The sequence below is a fragment of the Eubalaena glacialis genome, chromosome 11, assembly GCF_028564815.1.
Source record: "Eubalaena glacialis isolate mEubGla1 chromosome 11, mEubGla1.1.hap2.+ XY, whole genome shotgun sequence".
Classification (NCBI taxonomy): Eukaryota; Metazoa; Chordata; class Mammalia; order Artiodactyla; family Balaenidae; genus Eubalaena; species Eubalaena glacialis.
In genome coordinates, this window is record NC_083726.1 from 18,202,320 (window position 1) to 18,212,259 (window position 9,940).

A 9,940-nucleotide genomic window follows, 5' to 3' on the forward strand; every position below is an offset into this window, starting at 1 on the left:
TTTTCTCATAAATGGCTCCTTGGACTTCAGCAGGTTCTTTGAAAAAACCTGGTATCTAAAAGAGGCTTTGAATAACTGTTCTATTCAAATAAGAAGGCTTTACTGTTAGTTGAAGTAAAAGATAAAATGACAATCAAGCCCCACAAAATAATTTGGACCTGCCCACTGAAATACTTTAGAATATATAAAACCTCCACCCTTGCTCTGTGGTTGAAAGTCATATATTTAACTGACACTTCAGAAAACCAAGTGCTGGCTGACTTGCCAAGCCTTAAGAACTAACATAAACAAGGGTGTGAGATGAGAATAGAACCTTTCCTGTTGTAAGAGCCACTATCAACTCTCTTGGGACACCTCAGAAGTCAGCAATGACCAGGAGCATCATTCTGATAGACTAAGGGTAGGAAAGCACTGGGTATTCGGCTTCTAAAGGAGGCAGCCTTGAAAAAACTCAGCTCTGGAGCCCTGGGTTAAAATCAAAACTAGTGCTTTCTTTGGAGTTTGAGTTTCCTCTTCTGTAAATGTCTTCAATCCGATGTCTTCTCTGTCATACAGAGCGGCCACGACTCTTTGTAAAAAATCATATACAAACATCTGTTGACAAAGGTATTTTAAAATATATACATTGCCCTACAGACTTGAGTTAGAGATAACAAAGACAGAGCCTAGCTCAACATCGAGAACACAGGGGCTCAATAAACAGTAGCTAAATAGACATAATGTGACTTTCTTCTCAACTGGCCTGGACACAGCTACATAAACTGAGGATGGACAATGCCGCTACCATACAGCTCTTTTAAAAGTCTGAACTGCTTTATATACTGCCTAGAACCTCTCCTGAACTATTATACTTGGGGCTTAATCGCTAACAGAGACAGTCCACTTTCACCAAATCAGACACCTTGTAGCTAAATCCCTCACTGAAGTCAGTCCTCCGGCCCCACCATCAACCATTCATTCCACAGGTATTTACTGAGTGCATACTAGGTGTTAAAATAACACATGGAAGATACAAAGATAAATCATTTTCATCCTAAAGGAGGGTATAATTTAGCAGGCACAGAGGAATGCAGTTCCACTCAGCAAGCATGCTATGCACAAACGCCAATTTGCCAGAGCTATGCTAGGAATACCAAGATTTGCATGGGCTCAGCCATGAATCATGAGCACACAATCACACCAGGGAGATCAGGCACGCATCCCAATAGCAGTAACACAGAGCCAAGTGCCAGAAGTGTGAGAACACCAGAGTGAACTTTACAGACAGGCCTGCGCTCCATCCTGGCTCTGCTGCTTTACTAGCTGTGTCATCTGGGCATACTCCTTAAGATCTGAGGGCCTCCATTTGCTCATCTGTAAAACTGGATCACACCACCTCCTTCACAGGACTACTACTGGGAGGATTTCAATCAACTAGGTACCACAGCATTTAGAGGCTAGCACACAGCAGATGTTCAATAAATGGTAGCTGCTATCATTGACAGACATTCATTTAAATATCTGATGAGCTCTAAGGCAGATCTAGAATCATAGGCACAAGGAATAAGTCTAACTCTTCACTTCTGATATTGGCAGGATTCCTCCTTACCCAGAGACAGGGATTTGTGGGAGTGCTGCGGGAGCAGAGGAGGGAGAGAACAGGCAAATCTGGCCTTGTACTCTGACACAGGTAGGCAGTTGGAAAAGTGGGTCTGAGCAGGAAGAAAAGTCAGGAAAGAAAATGAAGAACAGAACAAAGGAGGGAAATTTTAGGGACCACAGCTCCAACAGTATTCCCACAAGCTTCCAGTAGAGGTAAAAGGGGGCAGAGCACAAGATCACCAGAAAAGCAGGTTGGGGCCAGACCCTGGAGGACACAGAAAACCAAGTTAAGCAATACATACTCATCCTGGATGCAGATCTGGGGGCAGCAAAGAAGCAATCGGGAAGATGGTTCTGCAGCAGATGGACTGCAAGGGCAGGGAGATCAGAAGTGGGCAGCCAGTTAGCGACCGTTCAGGTAGGAGGCAACAGTACCTCAAGTAGCCTGGGCAAAAAGTTAATAGAAGAAGTGGGCACCTGTGTGGGAAACAGGCCCTGGTAAATGAACAGACAGGAAAGGTGAGAGGAAATCTGAAGCCTGGACCAGAACAGTGACACCACTGAATAAGGACTGACAGACAGCAAAGAAGAGGTTTGTGTTGTCACCTGGTTAAAGTGGGAGGAGAAGGCACTGGGTCTCACCACGCATTCACAGCTAGCAAAAATTTTACTATATAATCAGCACCAAATAAATTTATTTGCAGCACTAACAATCTATGCCTCTTGTAAACACTGTTAGTCCTTACTCTTACCTTCTTAAATAAACCAGAGTCAAAGCAGTCCTTCAATTCTCCTTAGGCCTCAACCTTAACTAGGCCAAAAAGCACATACACTACTAATCTCCCTGGAAGGGATTATCTGAGGAGAGAATCAAGTTTTCTGCCCGTTTTGGTAGAGTATTAAGAAAGAAAGGGAATGGTCAGAGAGTTATTAAATTACCACTCATTTCCCGATGTCTATTCAGTTAGGGGTCTGGTTTCTGGTAACTTTTAGAAGTTAGGCTTGAGAGGAGACCTGCCTGTTTCAGTGCCTACCCCGGGCCCAGAATGTGGGGGGCCCCCAGCCTGACCACAACACCATCACCTCTGAGCTGCTCCCACACTGGCTCCATAATTCCCTTGGATGTTAATCATGCACCGCTTTGGGTCTGTGTTCTCTCCTATTATTGCCTGGAAGAAATTAAGTCCCATGTTGCAAGTTTTAGTCTTAATCTCCCAAGATTATTATCTCAAACTACTGAAGTCTTAACTATGTCTGGCACTTTGTATTCCAATAAGCACTTTTCCACTCACTTTGCTTTACCTCTCAATACCACCGACAGGCATTCATTTTATATGAGAGGTTTTAAAACTCTGGAATCCTGGAGACACTGATTTACATATAAGAAAGAGTCCCTGTAGGAAAATTTGCAAGCTTGCTCTTAAGAACTAAAATGTTTATGAAAGCCGTATGTCTTTGTGCAACAGGAACTATATTCATAGTTCTTAGAATTTAGTAGCTAGCTAGTGCTAATTTCACACATGGACATACAGGCCCTGACCACAGATAGCATAGTTCCCCATTTTTCTATTCAGGTAGAAAGTGTTACTTGCCTGTTAAGTTACTCTTTGCCATCTTCAAACACCTTTTAGATATTAAACAGTAATCTTTTGTTTGGTTTTCCTCGACTCTAATTATTTAGCAACTAATCGTGACCAAACTACCTTATACATTAAAGTAAGTCTCAAATGTGATAGTTATAAGAATTACCTGAGGAGGCTTGTTTAAAATAAATTAAAAGGCAGAACCTAGTCCCTTCCAGAGGGTTTAATGAACAAGATCTCAGGTAAAGCCCAAGCATGTGTGTTTAACAAGCACTCCAGGGGACTCTGTGTAGGTGGTCCATAGCCTACAGTTTTTTGAAAGGCACTTCTTTAAAGCCTTCATCCTGTAGGTAGTCATCTAAATTTATCAGTTCCTTGTAGTAGGGCTGTACTCCCTGGTCTTCCATTGTACGCTGTGAAAATGAGGTAGGTTTTGCTGCTGCTGCTATTTATTGAGGAGAAAGGAAGACAAAGGAAGAAACAATAAGAGGAGAAAAGAAAAGCACATGTTTTAACGAGCTCCCTCCCTCTCCATTATTTAGGTTGCAACTAAAGCAGGAAATCTTAACCTTTTTTATGGTGTGGACTTCAGGATTATAACACTAATCCTATAAGCACTCAATTCTCCACTAAATAAATGCCTTTCTCCACTCAAACCCAATGTTCCCTAAAGAATTTCAAGACCTACCATTTAGTCCCAAATGTGGGCAACAATTATCTAGAAATTCACAAACATTTCAAAGCAGTAGCCTTACCTTGTTGTGTCTTCTTCCACATCTTAGTACTCATTAAAAACCAAAAATATATCAAATGATACAAAGGAGAGTGGTAAGTTTACTTAAAAGAGATGTACTAAATCATTTTTTAAAATTTAATTATAACTTGGTGGTAGGCTTTTCATTCATGGCATTGCACCTCACTAAATGTCTGAAATTAACTATGATCATAAAGAATTGAGAACATCAGATCTTACCAATAAAGTGGGTGCAAAGCTTATAAAAAAGTGATTTTACTTTTTACTCCCACTGGTGTTAAAACTAGGACCATCTGTAGAATTTATATAAAGATCAAATGCCTATACAGCTTTTTAAGTGCAAATTTATGACACAGGCGGAAAAAAGATCAGACAGGAAAGAATATTAACAGGACTCTGTCTCATTTTACTTGCAAACTAAAGGTCTGAGTAACACAGTGTATTTTATATCAAGCTAAAAGCCTTAATCTCCTTTAATTATTTTCCATTAATTTATTATTTGTCTTTGAAGTCTATCTCCATTTCTTATACCCATTCTTCAAAAAGGTAATAAATAAGATTCTTTTAAAAGAAAAGGTAGTAAATAAAAATACAAATTGTTATAACCCTCCTAAACACACACACATCAAAATACATTGTTACATTTAACTGAGGCCTCAGGCTTACTTCTAAGAAGGCAATGTTCAAGTATAGTATGAGATCCATTTCTTGAACATTACATTGATACAAACAGACAAGGAGGACAAAAAAATCAGCAAAAGTTAAAGCAGATGTATCAAGGTGATGCGATTCTGAGGCTTTCTAACCTGGTCATCCACGTTGCATATCCCCCCCTAAATGTGCACCCAGCCTCCCAGCATCTTGCCTGTATGGCAGGCCATGACCCATCCAGCCTCCCAGCATCTTGCCCGTATGGCAAGCCATGACCCATCCACCCCTCAGTGGATGATCCTAAGGGAGGGCTGCCACCACACTCACCACCACCTAAAGGAAAGATTTCTTTCTCTTCTTCCCCTCTACCCAGTTGTTAACTCTGGGCTAGAAAAGAGATACCTGAAGGGAAATGAACTCACTCTAGGAGCTTGCTGGTTGCTCTCCCCTGAGCCTGGGGTTCCGGGGTTTCTGGGTTTCCCTCCCCGAGAATTAAAGAGGAAGACGATAGGGACGGACAAAGATAAAGCATTTCCTGACCCACTTTTCTCAGTACTTCTCTAAACGACTCACTTTCAGCAGTTTACACTGCTGCTAAAAAATTTTAAGTTATTTGGATTTACTGGGAAGGAAAGAAAAAGGACACTTTAAAAAACCTATTTTAAAAGATGAAAATAGGTCCGTCTGCCCTTCCAAGCTTCCCACTTCTGAAATGTGTGTCTCATCCACGTCGATTAACACGTGAGCTGGCCCCCACGTTTCTTTGTCGTTTTCTAAGGATGTGCTCCGTTTGGAGGTTCGCTCACAATCACCCTGGCTTTGAGACCACGACCGGATCGATGAGCTCGTTCGCAGTTCAGGCGGCAAAAGAGAGGTTAAGGTCCCCCACCTACCTTCAGGGTTGGACCATGGCCGCCTAGCTTTCTCCGTTTCACAAACACAACGGGTACGTCGGTTTCCCAGGTCAGTTCGCAGAGCGCTCCCTCGAGGCCCCGCCCGTTCTCTGTGGCGCAAAAGCAGAGCGGATCCGGTCAGTCTTTCCGCCCGCGGCCGCGGCGGGAAGTGCGCGGCGGGGGCGGGGCTTCCGCGTCCCAAACTGCACTCGCCCGGGCGACCGCCCAGGCCCCAGCCCCGGCCCTGACCTTGACTAAGGCCCGCCGCCGGCTCGGGTCCGGACCTACACGCGGGCTGGAAACATGGCCTCGAGGCCAACTACAAACCCCACGATTCCGGCCGGAATGGAAGAAGAGCAAGTCTCACTAAAATACACGTCCCACTTTCCCAGTATGTCTGGAATTCAGAAAAGCCTCAAAAGCAAGCTCAAGGCACAATTATCTCAGCTTTTATAAAACACCTCCCAACTTAATCTTCCTTTGAACTCTGCATCGTATACACAGAATGCCAAAAAACCAACTTCCAAAGTTTCTCTGAAATTTGAAACCTCGAGGCAAAATTAAGAACACTGCCCACTTGGGGTGCTTTTATTTGAGAACCTTGAAATAATACAGCAACACCCTAAATGACATGCTGGGTGCAACTGGTCCAATTTTACAAACGGGCGAACTCAGAGAATGAGTCAGTGAGAATTAAAAATAGACTCTAGTTATACTGACATCAGGTCCATTCATGAGACAAAAACCACACCAGCCCCCAAAAGTATAGTTGTTTGACAATAACAATAATAATAGCAGCAGCTAACGATTCTGTAGTGCTTTGCATATGTTAATACTTAATCTTCATAACTACCCTGTTGAAGTAGGTCCAATCAGGTCCATTTCACAAATAGGGAAACTGAGGCACAGAAAAGCTTCCCTACCCAAATTCAAGCAGCTAGTCAGTCAACAGCAGAGCCAGGATTCAAACAAGGCAGTGCAGTGTAGCCTTTAACCCCTACCCTGTACTGCCTGATACAGTGAGATAAGCACCGGTTCCTCTTAGTTGTCTCCTTTAACAGCCTAGGGAAAGTCACAGGAGTCTAAGCCTTGGTCTCCGCACTTGAACACACGGAGACACACGTGATTTGCCTATCTCTCACAATTTCTGAGGATTCAGTGGTGTGAAAATTCCTCGAAAGGCATCCTTTAATCGTTATACTCGCTTATTGCTGACAAGGTTCTGTCAATCTATTCATCATATTATCACCTACAGTTCAAGACTCGTGCATTAAGAAATGATACAAAAACCATTTTCTCCGATATTCTGCAAACCGTCTCTATAAAGAAGAGCTAGAGACAGGAAACCACCAGCCGACAGGGGGCCGGTCTCACCTACCAACACGCCAAGCTTTCACCGACCCGGGCGAAACAATGAACACCGCCAAGAAGCTCACCCGACTTAGAGAAACCTCGGCCCTACTCAGACACGCTTTCAAACGTCTCCCCTTCCCCTGCATCCACAAGGCACCCGGCAGGAGGATGCTCTCGGCCCAGAGTGCTCACAGCCCACGGGCTTGGGGCTTCCTCCGTTTTCAGTAAACCCGAAGCTTACACGAACGCGAGTCCTTGGGCACCAGGCGCTCCTTCAGACGTCCCAGCACCTGCCGCTCCGGTGCAATGCGGGACTGAAGCAAACTGAGGAGAAAGGGCTGCGGGTTCCCAGTAGCTCCGAGAAGCCACGCCCTCCTCTGAATGGGCGGGCAAATCGCCAGAGTCAGAATGACAAAGCAAAACTCCACTCCTCGTGCAGCACTGGCAACTAGGCTGATGGGCTTAGCAAAGTGGGATCTCCTAATTGGGTGACAGCACATCCTCTTCCTGCTCACAGCGCCCCCCAACCCAAGAAAGGAGCAAAAACAATTTAAGGAATGTTTGGAACCGGAACCAAAAGAGCGTGCCTTAATTGAACAAAACTGGGCTATGCCCTCGGGCAGTGACTCCAGAACTTTGCTACTGATGGTAATCATGCGAGGATCTTCAAAAATACTGACGCCTAGCTCCCACCCCCAGACATTCTGATGTAATTGGTATTGCGTGCGACCTGGCCATCTGAGGTTTTTAAAACTCCCTGGATGATTCTAGTGAACAGCAGTTTGGGACCCATTGCCCTAAAGTAATGGATTAGTCAGTCTGGCGGTTCCCTAAAGGAAGCGATTAGGCTTTAAAAAAAAAAAACTTCTAGTCCATCCTGACTAATTCTGAAAAGAAGTGACAAATTTTCACCAACACGTAACTTCGCTTTATAGTACTTCCTCCTTATCCCACTCAGATTTTGGTTCGTCATGTTGTTTAAGGAAAAGTGAGTATATTTAACTCCAGCCATGCCAGGCACCTGCAGCCAGCTGCCCAAGTGAGCCACACTCTCTCATACTTCCCTGCTCTTAACTCATATTCTTACTCAGCACCTTGCGCTAGTAGGTGGCTATGAATATTTGATGAATAAATAAATAAATGAATGTCTTTCCCACTTCTTTGTCTGGATACTGCCAGACTGAAACACGCTCAGGTTGCTGGTTTCTAAAGGCTCCGTGAAGCCACAATTTGCTCCTTTTGAGTCCCCTCCCAGGTGCAAGGCAGAGGCTTGTTGCAGCCTCTCAGTTTCAGAACGCGTGTACACACACACACACACTCTACACATTGTGGGGGAGGGAAAAAAACCTTTAGCCTCCTAGGTTCTTCTAGCTGGTCTAAGAATTAAATTGGCATGAGACACATTAACAGGAGAAAATCAAATTTAATTACATACATAGCAGAGCAAGAGGAGAATATGAGGTCCAAGGACAAGTCAGGTGACTGAAGCTTGTATACCTTCCCAGAGAAGGAGAAGAGGGTGTTTGGGACTTCAAAGGGAAGGCAACTTACAGGAAGATGAAAATGAGCAAATGTTTGATAAACAAATGTTTGCTGAGTCATGCAGACACAATGGGACTCAGAGAGGACTTTGATCAAACAGGCCTTGCTGAGTGCCCCTAGTCTACCACACCTAGTTCATGGTATACTTTAGTTTTCTATGGTGATAATTGTTCTTCCTGAATAGGCCCTTTAGGCGGTTAAGGGGAGAAGGTAGAAAGTTCTTCCTGAGGTTTTTGTTTCTTAAAAATAATCAGCCCCGGGCTTCCCTGGTGGCGCAGTGGTTGAGAATCTGCCTGCCAATGCAGGAGACACGGGTTCGAGCCCTGGTCTGGGAGGATCCCACGTGCCGCGGAGCAACTAGGCCCGTGAGCCACAACTGCTGAGCCTGCGCGTCTGGAGCCTGTGCTCCGCAACAAGAGAGCCCGCGATAGTGGGAGGCCCGCGCACCGTGATGAAGAGTGGCCCCCGCTTGCCACAACTAGAGAAAGACCAAGGAAAAAAAAAAAAAAAAAAGGCAAATAGTATTAGGGAGATATGGCCAGAGACCAGAAAAGTAAATGTTACCTTTAAAAAAAAATAATAATCAGCCCCAAATCATCCTCAAACCAAAGAGACACATTTGGGGGTGGAAAGTTTTGTTACCCTACAAGATGCTTAACTGACACTCTCCCTGTTTGGTGGTTATTTATGTGAGTGCCTAACCTGATTCTGGGGTCCTTAGAAGAGAAGATGGGTCTAGCACATAGGTGTTCAGGAAACAAGATGACTTAGGAAGCAAAGAATGAAAAATGTGAAGGAAAGACAGCTGGGATTAAGGGAGAGAACTTACCATTTACTCCCAGCTGCTGTGCCAAGCTTTGTACTAACCAGTTTACGTGCCTTCTTTCATTTAATCTACACAAAACAACCCATGAGCTGGCATCATAACTCTACATTCTTAAACATCCATAGAAGCTACAGTTTATTGCAAAAGCACGTCTTAGGATACAGAGGGACTTTAAAATCATTTAACTTAATGTGCTAAAAGCAAGTGATAAGGGTTGACTTCTAAGAGCCTTCTGGGACAGACAGGTCCGAGTTACCATAGTTAACATTTTCTAATGGCATTCCAGAAAAGGCTAGATAAGGCATTTTAACTTCAAACTGTTCTTAAGTGAGCAGATTATAGCACAAATCCCGAGAGTAGTTCCATGTAGTTATTTTTTAAGTTAAAAAAAAAAAATCACCGTTAAAATAAGCTTCACTTTCCTTTCAAACCATTCTTGCTACAGTTCAGGGCCCAGATGCCTTACCCTTGTCAGGAAACAGAACGCCTTAGTTCTATTTAGTTGCTGGTTAATGGAAGAAGAGCCGCTCGCTGGCACACACACACCCCTCCCCCATTTCTCATCATGCAGCATTTGTTCTAGTGGTACATCTTGCATCTCTTGACTGGGTTCATGTTATTCCCCCTTCCTAAAATTATCTTCCCTCCCTAAGGGCCTACTCCCTCAAAGCTCATCTGAAATGTCATCTCCTGTGGGAGGGCTTGCCTGATTTCTACCCTGTGTTTATCGCTCCTTCCCTCTTCTGTGTCCCCAAAC

At 44.1% G+C, this 9,940-nt stretch overlaps 1 protein-coding gene across 2 annotated transcripts in view; it reads right to left on the reverse strand.

Annotated features, from left to right (window-relative positions):
- The window catches only part of TXNRD1 (thioredoxin reductase 1), a 60,059-nt gene extending 52,901 nt beyond the window's left edge, over positions 1-7,158 (reverse strand). Inside the window, exons 1-2 of one of the 2 annotated variants that reach the window (XM_061206293.1) lie at positions 7,057-7,158; positions 5,463-5,572 (exon numbers count right to left, since the gene is read on the reverse strand). The gene's annotated coding sequence lies outside the window, so the exon portion shown is untranslated. The remainder of the gene's footprint in view (positions 1-5,462; positions 5,573-7,056) is intronic. The other variant, XM_061206295.1, reaches the window with a different exon arrangement.
- Between the last annotated feature and the right edge of the window lie 2,782 nt (positions 7,159-9,940).